The sequence below is a fragment of the Trichechus manatus genome, unplaced genomic scaffold, assembly GCF_000243295.1.
Source record: "Trichechus manatus latirostris isolate Lorelei unplaced genomic scaffold, TriManLat1.0 scaffold00033, whole genome shotgun sequence".
NCBI classification, from domain to species: Eukaryota; Metazoa; Chordata; class Mammalia; order Sirenia; family Trichechidae; genus Trichechus; species Trichechus manatus.
Genome location: NW_004443969.1, coordinates 14373218 through 14392075, shown reverse-complemented (window position 1 = coordinate 14392075; position 18858 = coordinate 14373218). Strand labels below are relative to the sequence as shown.

Here is an 18858-nt window from a genome sequence, read left to right as displayed (position 1 = left end):
AAGACCAAAGAAGAATTTATGCCTTTGAATTAGTTGTTGGTGAAGAATATTGAATATATGGTGGACTGCCGGAAGAATGGACAAATCTGTCTTGGAAGAAGTATAGCAGAATGCTCCTTAGAAGTTAGGATGGTAAGTCTTCACCTTACATACTTTGGACGTATTATCAAGAGGAATCAGTCCCCGGAGAAGGACATCATGCTTGGTAAAGAGAGGGTCAGTGAAAAAGAGGAAGACCCTCAACAAGATGTACTGACAGAGTGGCTACAAAGATGAACTCAAGTGTAACAATGATTGTGAGGATGGTACAAGACTGGGTAGTGTTTCCTTCTGTGTATATAGGGTTGCTGTGAGTCAGAATAGGCTCGAAGGCACCTAACAACAATAACAGCAACAGGGTCTCTATGAGTCGGAATTGACTTGATGGCAGACAGCAACAACACAGAGGCCCTAAGCTTCAGGGCCTGGATATGGACTGTGCCTCATCTGTCTCTGAATCCTGCCTGCCTAGTAGAGGTACTAGAGAAAGTTTGTTGAACTGAAGAAAATTGAAGCAACAATCATGAATCATGGTGCCTTGTTTTTTGCCATAAAATGTATCTTTTAAGGAAAGCATTTATATATTTGACTAACCAACATTTCATAAGATTTCCTTGAACCTGGTAGTATTCTTATAATGCCAAAAGCAAAGGTAAGAATATTGAACCAGACTCAAGTACAGTTACAGGGGCATATGACACAGACTCAGAAAAAATCACAGCTGAATCTGAGGTCATTAAAAAATCGATTTTTCTAAGAATGATGGTTTTCCTTTTTCCATAAATCTGGGAAAACTATTTGCATGTTACTTCATGGCGGCGGTCTTTGCTTTTCAGAACCAACAGTGATGTAAAGGATCATTTCGAGAATCCTGTAAATGCTGTTAGAATTCACTATTCAAGGATAAACTCTGAATACATTTGATTCTCCACATCGTTAATTAAAGCATGTAAGAGTGTTTGCGTTGGAGACACACATTCTCAACAGGAGAAACAATAGACATAAATTTACATCAGAATGGAGCCTTCTGGGCTCAAGAATCGAAACACATTAGTTCATTTTTCTATTACTCTAGGGAAACAACACTTGAAGATGTATGCTTAGTTGAGATTACTGGCAAGACAGAACTTTTTGTCATTTCCTCTCTTTTTCATTCTTAGAGAGAGAAGCAGAACAGAGTAATCAATAATTATAATTACAATTTTCCTTTTATCAACTCCTGAAATGCCTTCCTATATGTCATCATTACCTTAAAAGATAACAACCTTTGCAAATCCATGAGGCATTTTCTTTTTCCCTGACAAAGAATGCATCATTGATTCTGGTATTCAAATGCTACACCAATTATTAAAATGGTCACAGTAGTGATAAATAAGGCTTTAATAGTCCTTGAGAAAATAATTTGATGCTAGGTGAGGATACCTTTTTAGACGCAGTAGTTAAAGATGAAAGGAATAGGAATAAAAATGGAATTTTTCTACTGTTGTTTTAGTAAGAATGAAATGTTAAATTCTGATGGTTAAGTTAATTAAGCAATTCATTTTATTCTTCTCCGAGTCTCTAGGTCTTGAACATTTGTTTGAGAATAGGTGAGATAGGCAATGTAAAGAGTAACACCTGACCCTGTATAAGTGGACACTGAAAAATTAATCCTGCTTTTCCATTTATTTCTGTTTAATTCTTTTTACCTGATGAGAACATTCATTCATTTATCCATTTGTTAATATTTACTGATATCATCTATTTGTCAAGTACTCTGCTAGGTACTTGGGATTCAACAGTGAGCAAAAGAAAATTTTTCATAGCATATGCTAGCCAAATTGAAATCCCTGTTGTGGAATGAAGGAACACACAATGTTGAAAGGGGACTCTGATACTCTTTTGTACTTGTAATATTTGTCAACTCCGACACAAAATACCAAATTTATGGTTGCAATGTATATTAATGAAGTTCATTTGTTTGATGTCATTTAAATAAAATATTTACTTCACTTTTTTTTATTTCTAACCATTTGGGAACTGTGAACATTTGGGAACAATAGATTGTGAAGTGAATTGTTTCTATTGAATAGCTCTGTAGATTAATTATTCTAGGTACAGATTTCCTCTGTGGATGAAAAAAAGACTCATTAGAAAATAGAATGTCATAGATGAAAGGAGTCCCAGACAACATTTGTCCAGATATAGATAGAGATCTCAAATATTTGAGGTGAGAATCCCTTGTTGTTAGCATATATAAACCAAATAACTGGCTTTACTGCTAATCCATTGTTATTTTAATTTGTTGCTAGTTTTGGTGAAAAAGGATTATTAATAAGTCTATAATTGTCTCCATTTTTATGAATACATGAGTAAGTTACATTATCAATCAGTTTTCATAGGCTTCCTAATCAGAAAGTTTTTTTTTTCTTTTTTTAATGTTAAGAAATATGTTTTTTAAAGCACAGCTTTCCAATGACTTTTTAAATGTTTGTTTGTTTGCCAGGTTGTAAACAAAACTTTTTTTAAGGAATGAAGTGCTAGGAATCCTTATGTGATGGGTAGGGTTGTGTGTCTGCTTGACTAGGCCATGATTCTCAGCGGTTTCGCAGTTGTGATGTAGTTTTGCAGCTATGTAGTGATGTGATCGCCTCCATGATGAGATCTGATACAGTGTGATCACTTTCGTGATGAGATCTGTTGTGAGCAGCCAATCAGTTGAGAGGGAGTTTCCTTGTGGGTGTGGCCTGCATCCAATTCAGGTAGACTTTCTGGCAGGACTTGCTGCCTTTTGCTTGCTCTGGATTCTGCAGCTGGCTCCTGTTCATCTGAACTCTGGTTCTTGGGACTTGAGCTAGCAGCTTACCTGCTGTCTTGCCTGCCAATGTTGGGACTGATCAGCTCAACAGCCTGTGAGCCAGAAGCCTGCTGTGTGACCTTCCAATCTTGTGTTCAGCAGCGCCTGCTGCTACATGAGTCAGGAGAAGCCTCCAGCCTGACCCACGGACTTGAGACTTTCCAACCTCTGCAACCACGTGAGCCATTTCCTTGATATAAATCTCTCTATATATATATTTATACGCTGCACTGGTTTTGTTTCTCTAGAGAACCCAGCCTAAGACACCCTATTAAAGTGAAATATTTTTACTGGACTATTCACAAATCTACCACTGTTCCCATAGTAACTCATTCTCAGTTGAGCAATGAAGCAGATAGATTAGGTAGTTTATTGGTAAGTATGACCCACTGATATTTGTAAATATTCACTCATATCTAGGAGAAGGCAGTAGGAGTATATGGTTTTATCAGGGACTAGAAACATCTTGATCAGTTGTCCAGAACAGGGAAATAAACAGTTGAGTGAGAGGAGCTTTTGCCCTGTGTCTGAATTTCCACTAGATAAATTATCTGTCAGGAAAAGTTATGGCTTTGATTTAAATAAGGCGAAAAATTCCTACTGAGTATCTTTTGCAGAAACCTTCAGTATCTAGGTAAACCTTTGGAAAAACTGCCACTTATTGGTACAATTGTCCAAGTACTGATCATATGCCCAGAATAATATTTAATGATTTTATCAATCTATACTAATATTTGGTTCTTTCAATAAGACTTTAATCATCACAGAGGTGAGCCTGTTAAGTGGTCAAATACTTACGAATCTGTTGAAAGACTATATGGCTAATTTCTGTTCTTAATTAAAAAAATATGTATAACAAAAATGAAAAGTAAAACAAAAGCTATTCCTTCTGCAGTTTAACTTGCAATGCCTTTAAGACACTCTAATATCTATAAATGTCTAGAAGTCCTTGTTTTTATCTCTTGCAATCCTCTTTGTTAATACCAAAAAACTAAACCCATTGCAGCCGAGTCAATTCCAACTCATAGCGACCCTATAGGACAGAGTAGAACTGCCCCACAGGGGTTCCAAGGAGTGGCTGGTGGATTCGAACTGCTGACTTTTGGTTAGCAGCCTAACACTTAACCACTGTGCTACTTTGTTTATAGCACTTCTTTTTTCTTATAATCAGGAATAGGAAATACATTCAATGTCTTAATCAAAACTCCAAATCCCATATAGACTTAATTTTGTGCCCCTTCTCAAACTTAGCATATGTCTTCCTACTTCAAAATAGATACATTTCAATTGAATCAAGTTAATTATACAATTGTAAATTATTTCAATGTAAGCTCTTTGCATATATTTTCAGGATAACTGCCCTATAATTAGTTGTGTAAAGGCCCACCTCTCCAGTGGACTGTGAGCTCCCAGTAGCCAGGTACTCTACTGTAATCATTTCAAGTCCCCATTATAATACCTGGAACTTGGTAGATGCTCAGTAAGATTGTTTACTGGGGAATAACGGGCATCTAGTACACTACTGGAGTCCTTGGGTGGCACAAATGGCTAAGCACTCAACTAATAGCCAAATGGCTAAGCACTCAACTACGCTGGGTGGTTCAAACCCACCCAGAGGCACCTCAGAAGACAAGCCTGGCATTCTGCTTCTTAAAGTTCACAGCTTTGAAAACCCGTAGAGTACAGTTCTACTGTGCACACATAGGATCACCATGAGTTAGAATCAACTCCAAGGCAATTAACAACAAAAACAAAGCCTGAAGTATGATGACTCCCAGTGAAAGTTAGTGAGTGTCAGCTAAGGAATGACCAACCACGCATTAGATCTGATATAAGAATATATATTTTTAGCAGAGCAATACATTTTACATTCAATTTGATAGTTGTATTTCCTTTCCCAAAACACAATTTAAAATGTCATTAATTATCAAATATAGTGGAAAATTGATACCACTTTGATCTAAAGATAGGGAGACAGGCCATATCAGTGAATTAAAAACTTGGGGTTTATAAACAAGTAAATTTAAAAAAAAAATCTGGATTGATAGAAAATTACATAAAATTTCCATCTTTGTAAATATATAAACACACATACATACACAAGCTACTAAAAGAAAAGATATTGTAATACCCAAAGTTAGGATGAATCTAGCAAGGCACAAATTATTAATTTTGACACATTGAATTTCATGTAAAGAGCACCATGTTTTCCTTATGCCCTTGGTGATTGTTGAAAATCTTACAAAGAAATACAAACTGAAATGTTAGGTTTCTATTAAAGAAAATATATTTCTATATATTTTAAAAACTACATTTAAAGTTTTTGTATTTATGATAGCCTTGAAAGAGTTCAGTGACTTCCTTTAATATTAAACTGTAAGTCTTTCAAGACAGAAATCAAATAACTTCTTATTGTCTCTTTAACTATCATTCTTTTCACATTATCTTTGAAAGTTATTAATGCATTAAGGATGATAATTAATAAATGCCAGAGTTTGTTTTAATCATTTTTTAATATATCAAAATTTCTTCAAACCCACAGAAGAAGTTTTAAATTCAAGATCAGTGAACTGACTGGCATACAGAGATTTGAGACAGTCTCTCTCCGGTAGGCTCACGAGCAAATAACACATGAAGCAGCCTAGTCCAGTAGTCAAACACGTGGACTCTAGGATCTGCTTGTCTGCTAACTGGATTTAGAACCTGACTCAGCTATTTGATGTCATCTAAAAAATCAGACTAATATGACTACTGACATGAGAATTAATGAGATAATGAAAGAGAAATTTTTAGAATAGTTATTGACACAGTTTAAACACACACACACACACACACACACACACACACAGTTACCGTCCAGTCAACTCTGACTCATGACAGTCCCATGTATGTCAGAGAAGAACTGTGCTTTATAGAGTATTCAATGGCTGATTTTTCCAGAAGTAGATTGCCAAGCCTTTTTTCTGATAAGTCGCTGGGGGTGAGGGGGTGCAAATGGTTAACATCCTTGGCTGCTAACGGAAAGGCTGGGGGTTGGCGTTCATCCAGAGTTGCTTCAGAAAAGTTACATAGTTAATAACTGTTTGCTAATATTACTATTAATATTAATCTTGTACTTGGGTAAATTATTTTTACTTCCTATGTCTTTTTTTTTTCTGTAAGATAACATTGCTATTATCTATCTTACCAGTTTGTTATAAGGATTAAGTGAAATAATGCATATAGAGTGCTTAGCACATTGACTGGCATACATATTCAACACATGTTAACTTTAATGTTAGCACAATCAGTCTGTAGGTCGTACTACACCGCCACTTCTCAAGTTATGAGCTGCTTTTTTGAGGAGCTATTTTTGATTTTTTCTTCTAAGGAAAAAAGTTATTCAATTCGATCCAACTTCAGCTCTATAAAAATGATGGGGGAGGGATTGTATAGCGTGATTGATTTGCCCTGGTCTCTAAATCCCTCTGGGGAAGGCCCTATGTACGAGCAATAGCATTTTCTCCCAACAAATATGCGTCCCTGTTTCCCCAGCCTCCTTTTTCGTGCACAATTCTCTGCCAACTGTTGCTGCTATTTGGCTCATGCTCAAGATAAAAATCCTTACAATTCAGAAGTCTCTTTCTAACATTTGCAAAGACTGGAAGAAGTATCCAGATCTGGATGGATCAGTTTATTATTTTTAAACCAAAATCACTTTGCACCATGCACGTCCTCATCTATTTACTTTGACTTTTTCCCCCTTTTTTCTTTTTTTAAAGAACTTCTTTTCTTTCTTAGCCACTTATTACTCACCACCCACCTAAGCAGTCATTAACAGACAGGATGTTGATGTATTCCACGTAATACATAGGGGTTCTGCTGCTTTTTTTTTTCCTTCATTTTATTTACAAGAAAAAGTCAATGCTTTACTCTTCCTTGGGCTAACGCTGTACTATACATAGCTCCTCCTATGGGAAGTAATTTGTTGCCTATACGCCACTACCCTTCTGGTGTTTTTTTCCTTTAAGGAGAAGGGGAAAAATTAACCCTTTAGCAATTTAGATAATCTTTCTTGGATCACTTGATTTCATAACCTAGGCAAATCCCATGTCCCCATCATGTAATCTGGATGAATTCTTGACCTTACTTCCATAATATTCCCTTTGTTCTTGTTCCTAAGGCCAAGTGGGATATTTCAGTTCATCCCTCACTCAACCCTCCCACGCTGATGCCAACCTGACATAGAACTCTGCCTCTCTCTGGCTTCCAGAAGACTGCCAATGCAGCTTTAACATGATTAACTAAAGATATGCAGGTTAAAGGAGCAGGCAGGCAGGTTGGTGGGTGGGGGTGTGGGGCACATCCCATCGCAGTGCATGTCTCTAGAAGCAACCCAACACACCCACATAACATTTTAGTGCCCACCCACTCTTTCTGCCACTTGTCAAAAGCCATTATTATCTAGATGAATTTTATCCTCCACCCAGACAAAGAGAAAACTGTGCCTCTCCCCAGTTAAGGCTGCTATTAACAAGCAAGCAAGCTAACCAACCAACTTCAAATTGCATGTAGATATATGTATTCTAATAATGATTGATTCTATATAATTTATATGTAACCATTGACTCCATGCCCCTGTGTAGTTTCACATTCACAGAAACATTACCAGCAATTGAAACTTATTAATCATCATTCATATCTTTATATTCATATCTGCCATTTCTTAAGTAATGCCAGAAAGAGCTAATCTAAGCCAAAGCAGAACTTCTTAAATCCTCTTTTACCACCTGTCTCTTATTATCTCTTACATCCCACACTTCCTTGTAGCCTCTTTCCCCATACTTCACTCTACCTAGTCAACAAGTTGTTGATCCAAACATCCAGTCTAGGCTGTTCTTTTGCCTCCCTGGCTTGTTCTAATAAAAGGAACAATAAAAAATATGTGTTTTCCCTGACTTTCACAGTCTGCCTCAGTTTGGCAGGGCCAGCTCACTCCAACCACTTTAATTTCCCCACGATCCCTATGCCTAAGAATGAGACTCAATTTTCCTTAGATGCTATATGAGAGAAAATCTTTTCCTATCTCACTCTGAGCTATGCTATCCCAAATGACTGGAAGAACCCTCTTTAAAGGAGAATCTTATCCTCACCACAAGAGTATGGTGTGGGCTCCTTGTTAGGGACACTAGAGCATTTTGGAAATCTGAGTCATTCACTTTGAAATAACACCAGGACAGAGACACTTGTACTACAGTCCAGGAACCAACACAACCAGGCTGGTTCAGGAACTTCTCAGTCTTTTCTCCAGCATGAGATAGAAAGAGCTAGCCTGTCTGTCTCTGGAACCACAGTCTGATTCCATTCTGGAATGCCTTGCAACAAATGCTTGAAGAATGCTAGAAGAAGATTATAGGGGTATCTGTCTAGTGGAAAAAAAAAATGTATATATATAGAGACAGAGAGAGGAGGAAAAAGAATAAATCTAGATTTATAAGAAAAAATTTATCAGTTTGCATGGCCATAATTCCACTAAAATTAATCCACATTACTTTCCTACGTGGACACCGTATCTTGATTTAAAAATCTTATTTTAGGTTTCTTCCTTACACTTAGGTCTTAGCCAAGAAAACAGTGAATACTTGACTTCATCTTCATGTCTAGATGTCTTGTTAAAATGATTCCTCCACAACAACAACAAAAAAGTCAAGACATGTCATGCAGTTGACTGGGATGCCCAGTGCCTTGGATGGCTTAGAGATTCACTCACTTTCAATGGACTTCACTGCTTTATTGATAACCCCCCCTCCCGCCAACACACACACAATATCATGACAAGCAAGTCATAATCTCTTTCCATCCAGTTGATTTTCTTAATTTAAATTTAATGACTATATTTATTTATATTTACATATATAAAAACAAAAACTCATTGCCATTGAGTCAATTCCGACTCATAACAACTCTATAGGACAAAGTAGAACTGCCCCATAGGGTTTCCAAGATTGAAATTTTTACAGAAGCAGACTGCCACATCTTTCACCTGCAGAACAGCTGGTGGGTTTGAACTGCTGACTTTTTGGTTAGCAGCTGAACACTTTAACCACTGAGCCTCCAGAGCTCCTATGTACATGCATAGATACATTATATATTTACTTGCAGATTTAAACATTTATATTTGTATAGTTACACCATGCACACATAAACACACACAAATATACATATGTATAATATATACATATGTATATATGTAAAAGAGCCCTGGTGGTGCACTCAGCTGCTAACCGAAAGGTTGGTTGTTTGAATTCACCAGCTGCTCTGCTGGAGAAAGATGTAGCAGTCTGCTTCTGTAAAGATTTATGGCCTTGGAAACCCTATGGGGCAGTTTTACTTTGTTATACAGGGTCGCTATGAGTCCGAATCGACTTGACGGCAGTGGTTGAGTACACACACACACACACACACACGCACACACACTGTTATTTTTACGCAAATAATGCACACCTTCTATGTTTGTTTGCCAACTGTGCCCTCCCCCCATGAGGTATTTTCGTAAGTACTGCTATGCCAGTTTTTTTTTTCACATGTTGCCGTAAAAAATTAGCATAGTGTGCTTATGAAAATATCTCAGGGTGGAGGACGCGTTTGGCAAACTAATGTGGAAGGCGATATACAGTAAAACCTGTGAAAGCTGGAATCTGTGTAAGGAGGAAACCTGTCAAAAGAGGAAAACTCAAAAATATTTTCCACTAAAACAATTACTGCAGCCTAATAAATATTCTCTGAAAGCCAGAACGTAGGAGATACTAACGGAATCAGAAAATTGTTGGTATTGCAACCGGGATGGATACAAGGAAGTAAAGATGCGAATGAGGAAATAGTTCCAAGAGGCACAACGCTCAGAGATGAAGGCTCAGTCTTCCACTTCCTTTTGCATTGTTACTGTGTGTGAGTAGTGTGCATTGTTACGTCTACTCAGAGAATAGACGTTCTCTGAGTATGTCTATTCTTTACATTTTTGCCTTTTTTGTTCTTTTTCTTTTTGCTTGTATATTTTTTTTCCACTGAAGAACAACATCTAGAAGTTTGGGAGAAGGTAAGAAATACTAGTAAGTTCCTTTATTTTTATTAAAATCTAGCAAAGCATGCTTTTTTTCCCTTATCTTTAGAAGTTTTACCTTCTCCTTATCTTTGATTTTTAGTTTTCACTTTAGTTATTTGTAATTTTGACACACATTATTAAAATTTTCAAAATCCACTTTTATTTCCTTGAAATTCTTTGCTTCAAAATTTCTTGTTTTGCCCCCCAAAGAGAAGCATTTTCTCATTTAACACACTTAATATATGTACAAAATCAAAAACACCCTTCTTATGCTTTTTTTTTTTTTCCAGATCGAGACAGTGGATAAATCTGTTTTGAGCTTTTTAGTTTACAACACGAGGTAAAAGGAAAACCAATTCTCTTTAACCAATACTTTACACAGATGCAGTAAAATATTTTAGACTTTAAGAATTTATAATAAGGGATTATATTTCTCAAAAGTTGGAGATCAAGTAAACAAGGTTTCAACTTAATTCCTTGAATTTTCCAGTTGGCTCCCCCATTAAACACAATAGTAACCAGCTCTAATTAGTTACATAAGTTTCTTCAAGGCCAAGTTTTATCATTGTTGCTGTTGTCTTTAGACCTGAAGCCTTGCTATTTCAATCAATATCCACTAATTCCACTTCAAAAATAAGTTTTGCATTTGGTGGAATTTTGGCATCAGGCTGTCCTTTCTTTCCATAAACCCATTCTGGTTCAATCTCTAGCCGAGCCTTTTCTCCCTTACTCATAGTCAGGAGTGCTTCATCTCATCCTCTGATTACTTTGCCACCTCCAAACTTAAAACTTGAAGGCTTGGCATTTGAACTTGTTTTAATATTAGAATCAAAAACAGCCCCATCCTGTAGTGTTCTGTATACCAACAGTGAACAACATCTTTTTAAGAACAGATTTTGTATATTTTGGTGGACTCTCTTCCAGAGTCTCTTCAGACTTGGTTTCTTTGGGCTTGTCATTAACCTTCACATTTTTCACCTGCTCCGACACCTTATTTATACTTTCGGCACCTCTGAAACGCTTAGTTTCAAAAAGACGGTTATAGGCTGTAACCGAATGGGCCTTGTTAACTGTCTTGGCCACATTTTTAATGTTTCCTAATAGCTTATGTTCTGCAAGAAACGAATCTGAACCATGACTCTGCAGAAACTTGTTAAAATCTTTCTTTGGCACTTGCTGCGCAGTTGTTCCACGGTCCACGCCGGCTGTGGAGCGTTCGCCGCCATCTTCCCCCGCTGACCCTGCTTATGGAGCTTGCCCGCCCGGCTCGGCATCGCCCGCCCCTGGGGCGGGGTGTGGACCTCTTAGACTTTTTTATCTTAATATTTTTATTGAAGTGTGCTAACTTTATCATGAAATGACTTTGATAATTTTTATTTTTCTTTTAGATATTCATATTTTTGAGAAAATAATAAGTTCCTTAATTTTTATAACTTAATTCCTTTTTTGTTTCCTTTAAAAAAAAAAAAAAGCTTATTCCTTCATAGCCATGAACAAGAAAGTGAGAAATTGATCTCTGAAAGACAAGTTTGACGTTGTCAAAATGATAACCAAAAGAAAAAAAAAAAAAAAACATCAAGGAAGCTGTAATGAAGTTCAAGGGTAGCAAAACGCAAATTTACTCAATTATTTGAAAAATACATGAGCAGCACCAACATAAATGTCAAGAAAGGAAGGGTTAGAAATTATGCAGAAATCAACAGATTTGTTTTTGAGTGGTTTCTTCAAGCCTCTGCCAAAATGTTTCCATTTTAGGACCTACCCTGCAAGGTGCAGGAAGCAGTGGAACTTAAAAGTTGATGGATTCTCAGCGTCTAACAGGTGGCTTCAGAGCTTCAAAAAAAGGCATTTGTACCATGCTGGGCTCCTATATATATGTTTATATATTTATATATACATAAAATTTATTATATGCATTTACCATTGCATAGCTACATTAAACTGACATCTTTCTTTTAAGGACATATTATAACATCCTTAGCTAAGCTTCAGATATCACTCAGATCTCATCAGCAACATACCACAAATATTTCTTAGACTAAATTCTCTTCTCCTCTATTAAAAACGATTTTCACAAAGGGAAAATCAGATCTATTTCATGTGCATTATTAACAGTTTTCATTTCCATGGGTATTACCAGATGCTGCTCCCAAATTCTAGGACTGTGCCTTCTTTGGTATATGCATTGACACTCTGAAAAGATGAAATTTCTGCCTCCCATTCTCCTCACCCAGCAGTCAGCTAGAAATCCAAATGTCTTCCCATCCTTCAATCACAAGCATGTGCAGGAGGCAGACGTCTAAACTGCATAATTCCTTCATATAGAAATCTGGGTGCTGATTTCTTTTGAACCGTTTCTTTTGACCCAGGACTGCCCTTTGTTCTCCTTCCCTGCAGAATCCCTAGCTTATGACTAGCCAGCTGCCTGCAGTGATGCTGACTGAGTTCTGGATGTCTTTGAAGTGGCGTATCAGAACACTCAATGTGTATCCTTTTTAAAGGGGGCCTTTAAATAAAATGTCATAGACTCAATATAAAAGACAAAGACATGTCACCAGATTGTGATATAAAACAGAAAGACAGAAAGACGTGCCACCCTCACCCTCCTTGTCCTTGGACAGCCAAAAAGACAATCCCTGTATGTTCCTATAGATATAATCAGATTTCTCCCCAGCTATCCATTATTTTTGACAACAGTTCAATTTTATGCGGTTATATAAAGAGCAAAAGAAAAGATGAGGCTGTCAGTGTGTTGTCTTAATTGAGCTAGAGCTACTACTTAGATACAGCTCCTGCTTAACATGGTATAGATTGCTTGCATTTATTGAGGTTTTAGAAATTTGAAGTTACTTTCGTGGGCAAGTCTCTAGACTAGTTGTCAAGCCACTGACATACAGCTTATTTTTAAGGAGTAGTTGTTAGAAAAATAAGGAATTATGGATGGGTGGAATCAATCCCTGTCTACCCAATAGCATCTTCTTAGCAATCTGCAAAGATCATCCAGCTACCCACAGGCTTCCCTGTCCTTTTTGGGCTGTCAAAACATAAGGGTTCTACAATCTATCTTCCCTCTTTCCCTCATTCTCAGTTGCTCATAATTGAGAATGAAAATTCTAGACCCGGACAAAATTTCTAAAAAGGGCTATAATGGGTTCAATGGTAGCTCTCCAAAAGGTATGTCTACCTGGCACCTGTGAATATAACCATATTTAAAAAAAGAGTTAAAGGTCTTGAAATAAGATCATTCTGGATTTTTCAGGTGGCCCATAAATCCAATTTGAAGTGGTGTTGCAAACTGTTAAAGTGCTCGGCTGCTAACCAAAATGTTGGCAGCTCAGGTCCATCCAGAGGCCCCTAGGAAGAAAGGTCTGGCCATCTACTTCTGAAAAATCAGCCATTGAAGATCCTATGGAGCACAGTTCCCCTCTGGCTCACATGAGGCCACCATGAGTCAGAATCCAATTGATGGCAATTGGTTTGCTTTTTTTTTTTTTTTTTTTTAATAAGGACGAAAAGATACAGATGATAGTGTGAAGAGTGAGACAAAGATTGGAGTGCACAGCCACAGCCAAGCAATGCTAACAGCACTAGGAACTATAAGAGGCAGGGAACGGTATCTCCACCAGAGCCTCTGGAGGGAGCACAGCCCTTGCCAACACCTTGATTTCAGGCTTCTGGCTTTGGGAACAGTGTGAGAATAAATTTCTGTTGTTTTAAACCACCTGTGAAAGTTAATTTTACATGTCAAATTGGCTAGACTATGGTTCCCAGTAGTTTAGGCAAACAGTAGTCTAGTTGCTGTTCCATAATTAATGTAATGAAATGCAATGCAATGTAATCTAATCACCTTCCATAATGTAATCTAATGTAATGTAATCAATCAGTTGAAAAGGGAATTTCCTTAGGGTATGTTCTGCCTCCAGAGTATACATAGATATTTTGGCAGAACTCTTTCTCTTCACTCTGCACTCTCTATCACCTGACCTATGGATCTTGGGATGCAAGCCTGCAGGAATCTCCAACCTGCTACCTGACCTATGGATTCTGGGCTTGCCAACACCCACAATCTTGTGAGCCAATTCCTTGAAGTAAGTATCTCTCCCCTTTCTTTCTCTCTGTCTCTATGTTATTCCTTTACACTATGCTGCCTCCATCTGGTTTTCTCATTGTCTCAGCCTGTTTTGGTACCTTCACAGCCACTCTCTCTATCACATCTGTCATATCAGCAGGTTTACCCAGTCTGGGAAAGTCATAGCGCAGGGTTTCTGTATCCAAAGAATGCGTGCTTCTACTGTCTCTCCTCAATCAGGAAGCTCCATCTGAGCCTGTTCTAGGGTTTTTATCAGTCACCGGGCGAGCTCCCCAGCCAATCCATGTAAAGGTCAACTGCTGGGAAGGGCCTCCCAGCCAGTGCTGCTACAGGTCTGTTACTGGGCTAGGCTCGTCAGCTAATCAGGGTAAAGGTCAGTCCTGCAGGGCTCAGGAACCAGGGCCAAAAGCCACATTGCTTTTTGGTAAGATGATTACACACCGTGAACAGTAGCTAATATTGTCATTCTCACCAATGAAAATTAGAAAAATAGCATAATAGTAATAAACATATCCACCATACACCTGTCAGTTTTTCCTACTGTGGTGGCTTGTGTGTTGCTGTGACACCCAAAGCTATACAACCAGTGTTTCAAATACCAGAAAAGCCACCCATGGTGGACAGGTTATAGTGGAGCTTCCAGACTAAGACAGACTAGGAAGAAGGAACTGGTGGTCTACTTCTGAAAAGAATTAGCCAGTGAAAATCTTATGAATAGTAGCAGAATATTGTCTGATATAGTACCAGCAGATGAGCCCATCAGGTTGGACGGCACCAAAAGATGACTGGGGAAGAGCTACCTCCTCAAAATAGAGTCAACTTTAATAATGTGAAGGGAGTAAGCTTTTGAGACCTTCATTTGCTGATATGGCATGTCTCAAAATGAGAAGAGACAGCAACAAACATCCGTTAATAATCAGAGCATGGAATGTATGAAGTATGAATCTAGGAAAATTGGAAGTCATCAAAAATGAAATGGAATGCACAAAGATTGATATCCTTGGCATTAGTGAGCTGAAATAGACTGATCCTGGCCATTTGGAATCAGACATTCATATGGTCTACTATGCCTGGAATAAAAAATTGAAGAGGAATGGCATTGCATTCATCATCAAAAAGAGCATTTCAAGATCTATCCTGAAGTACAATGCTGTCAGTGATAGGATAATATTCATAGGCCTACAAGGATGACCAGTTAATACGACTATTATTCAAATTTACACACCAAACACTAATGTCAAAGATGAGGACAGTGAAGATTTTTACTTTCTTCTGCAATCTGAAATGATCAAACATGCAATCAAGATGCATTGATAATTACTGATGATTGGAATGTGAAAGTTGGAAGCAAAGAAGAAGAATGGGTAGCTGGAAAATATGGGCTTAGTTATATTAAGTGATAGTAATGACTCCAGAGATCACATGAGAGAATTTTGCAAGACCAAGGACTTATTCATTGCAAATACCTTTTTCCAACAACATAAATGGTGACTACATACATGGAGCTCACCAAATGGAAAACACATGAATCAAATCAACTACATCTGTGACATGAGACAATGGAAAAGGTCAATATCATCAGTCAGAACAAGGCCATGGGAGACAAAGTATGATCTTGAGTATACCTTACTCGAATTTAGAGACCATTTCAAGAATAGATTTGACTCATTGAACACTAATGAATGAAGACCACACAAGTTATGGGATGACATCAAGGACATCATACATGAAGAAAGCAAAAGATCATTTAAAAACAAAACAGGAAAGAAAGAAAAGATCAAAATGGGTGTCAGAAGAGACTCTGAAACTTGCTCTTGAATGTACAGTAACTAAAGCAAAAGGAAGAAATGATGAAGTAAAAGAGCTGAACGGAAGATTTTAAAGGGTGGCTCTAGAAGACAAAGTATAATAATGAAATGTGCAAAATCCTGGAGTTAGAAAACCAAAAGAAAAGAACGTGCTAGACATTTCTCAAGATGAAAGAACTGAAGAAAAAATTCAAGCTTTGAGTTGCAATTTTGAAGGATTCTGCGGGAAAATACTGAAAGACACAGGAAGAAGAAACAAAAGTAGATGGAAGAAATAAACAGAGTCACTGTACTAGAAAGAATTGGTCAATGTTCAACCATTTCAGGAGGTAGCATATGATCTAGAACCTATGATACTGAAGGAAGAAATCCAAGCCACACTGAAGGCATTGTTGAAAAACAAACCTGTTGTTTTCAGGTCGATTCCGACTCCTAGTGACCCTATAGGACAGAGTAGACCTGCCCCAGAGAGTTTCCATGGAGCAGCTGATGAATTCGAACTGCCTGCCAACCTTTCGGTTAACAGCCAAGCTCTTAACCAAGAACTGACTGAAAACCACTTGAGATGTTTCAACAAATGGATGCAGCGCTTGAGGTGCTCACTTGTCCACGCCAAGAAATTTGGAAGACAAATACCTTGCCAAGAGATTCATATTTGTGCCCATTCCAAAGGAAGGTGATCCAACAGAATGCGGAAATTATCAAACAATATCATTAATATCACATGCAAGTAAAATTTTGCTGAAGATCATTCAAAAATGGTTGCAGCAATATATCAACAGGGAACTGCCAGAAATTTAAGCTGAATTTAAAAGAGGACATGGAACAAGGGATATCATTACTGATGTCAATGAGAAGAAACAGTTGCAAACATCCATTAATAATCACAATGTGAAATGTACAAAGCATGAATCTAGGAAAATTGGAAATTGTCCAGAATTAAATGAAACGCATAAACATCAATCTCCTAGACGTTAGTGAGCTGAAGTGGACTGGTATTGGTCATTTTGAATAAGACAATCATATGGTAATCTATACTACCTTCTGTTAATAATGTTTTATACTTTCAAGTTAGCTTTTTAAATATTCACAATTTACCAACTGACAAATTTTCTTCCACTTTCTTTTTATTTCTCCAGACTCCCTCCCTAGGAGTAGGCAGTAGTATCAAAATAACTTAATCCGTAGATAATAGCTAGCTATTTTCCAGTGTCTATGATGATGCCATTTATTTTATATTGTCATAAAGGACAAGGATTATTTGTTTCATTCCCCCCCAGATCTTAGGGCTCAGAGCAATAGAGTTTGAATCATCCTGAGCAATAGAGAAGTGTTGAAAATGGATAAGTCTGAGAGTTTGACAGAACTGGATTCAAAATTGTCCTCACCACTTCTTTTCTTTATAACCCAGTAGATACTTCTAATTTATTTAATCATCAGTTTTCTTGGTAAAATATGGTTAATATCCATTTTGAGAGATTGTAAGGATGTATAAGAAAGCAAATAACATGCACTTTATTTTGAGGGTAGAGAGTAGGTCCTCAAATACTTAGTAGCTAATGTTAGCCTCCTCATTTTCACACAGCATACACGTAGGTTTGGTAACAGTAATTAGGTTCCTTCCTGTCTATTGTTCACATTACTCACCCAGAAAGGCAGAAGTACCAATACTTCTTCCACATTCACACTCTTCCATTCATTTCTGTTACTTTCTCTCAAGAATGGAAAATTTATAACTGTGCATAAAAAGAAAAATGAAAGAAGATAAAATGAGCATCTAAAAAAGCTTTGGGCTACAATAAAGGGCCCAAGTTGTTCATGCGTCCTTATCTTATTTCTTTTGAAGAACAAACCTCCCTCAACATGACTTAAATTACCATAGTTAATCCATAGTCTGATGCTACATTCATCAGAAGAGTATTACTTCATGAGAGACCGATAATTTTAGTCAGTGAAGTATACAAGGACTCTGATAAAAAGAAAAATAAAACAGTATATGGAGTTCTTACCATGAAATAATTTTTATTTAGAAGATTTATAATCTAATAAGGCAAGGAAATAATTCCAAGGCCTATTATATCCTTAAATTAATGCATAATTATGGGTGACAGGGAAGATTCAAAGGTGAAGTTTTTTTTAAATAATATTTTATTGTGTTTTTGATGAAAGTTCACACAGCAAATTAGGTTCTACACAAAATTGTTCAGTGACATTAGTTACATTTTTCACAATGTGTCAACGTTCTCTTTAATTCCATTCTGGTTGTTCTGCTTCCAGTGCTCTAGTTTCCCTGCCCCTTATTTTCTCATAAAAATATGGAACGTTTCAGAATTTGCCATCCTTTTGCAGGGGCCATGCTAGTCTTCTCTGTATCATTCCAATTTTAGCATATGTGCTGCCGAAGCGAGCCGTCAGACTCAAAGATGAACTTTTTGTAGACATTGGTCAATGTGAAAACGTAAATCATAACATTGAGCCTATCTGTGCAGGAGTCGTAGAGACACTAAGTGAGAGACACGTGTGCAAAGTTAGTTCTTATCTTCATAAGACATCCCTATCACCCTGATGTCCAGTGTAATTAGTTAAGTAATGTCCATGACATTCAAAATAAATATATATACACATAAAATACTCACATACCCAGAGAGACTATTTGGTTTCAAAGTGACTCAAACTGGTAAGCATCTCTCTGAAAAATAGCAACAATTTGGTACAAACATCCAGCATTGCCTTTACGATTACCTATGCATGAGAACAGTTGTCAGGTTGAAGACCTTGCCACAATGCTCTGGGTAACATTAGCATCTGACTTTTATCCATCATCAATAGCAAGAAAGGTCCCCTTTGATTTCATTCCGGAAGAGTCAGCTAAGCAGGAAAACTGCATACCCTGAGAGAGGAGCCTTTTAAAATAGCTTTAGCATGTCCTAGCAACTCACACAAATATCACTATTGTCTGCAAAAAAGGGGCAGGAGCTGGAGTGAAGCTGATTAATTGTGTGAC

General features: G+C 37.3%; 2 pseudogenes; both read right to left on the bottom strand.

Annotated features, from left to right (window-relative positions):
• Window positions 1-10550: 10550 nt before the first annotated feature.
• Window positions 10551-11182, bottom strand: LOC101350710 (peptidyl-prolyl cis-trans isomerase FKBP3 pseudogene; annotated as a pseudogene).
• A 6981-nt stretch (window positions 11183-18163) lies between these two features.
• LOC111820318 (uncharacterized) lies at window positions 18164-18263 on the bottom strand (annotated as a pseudogene).
• Between the last annotated feature and the right edge of the window lie 595 nt (window positions 18264-18858).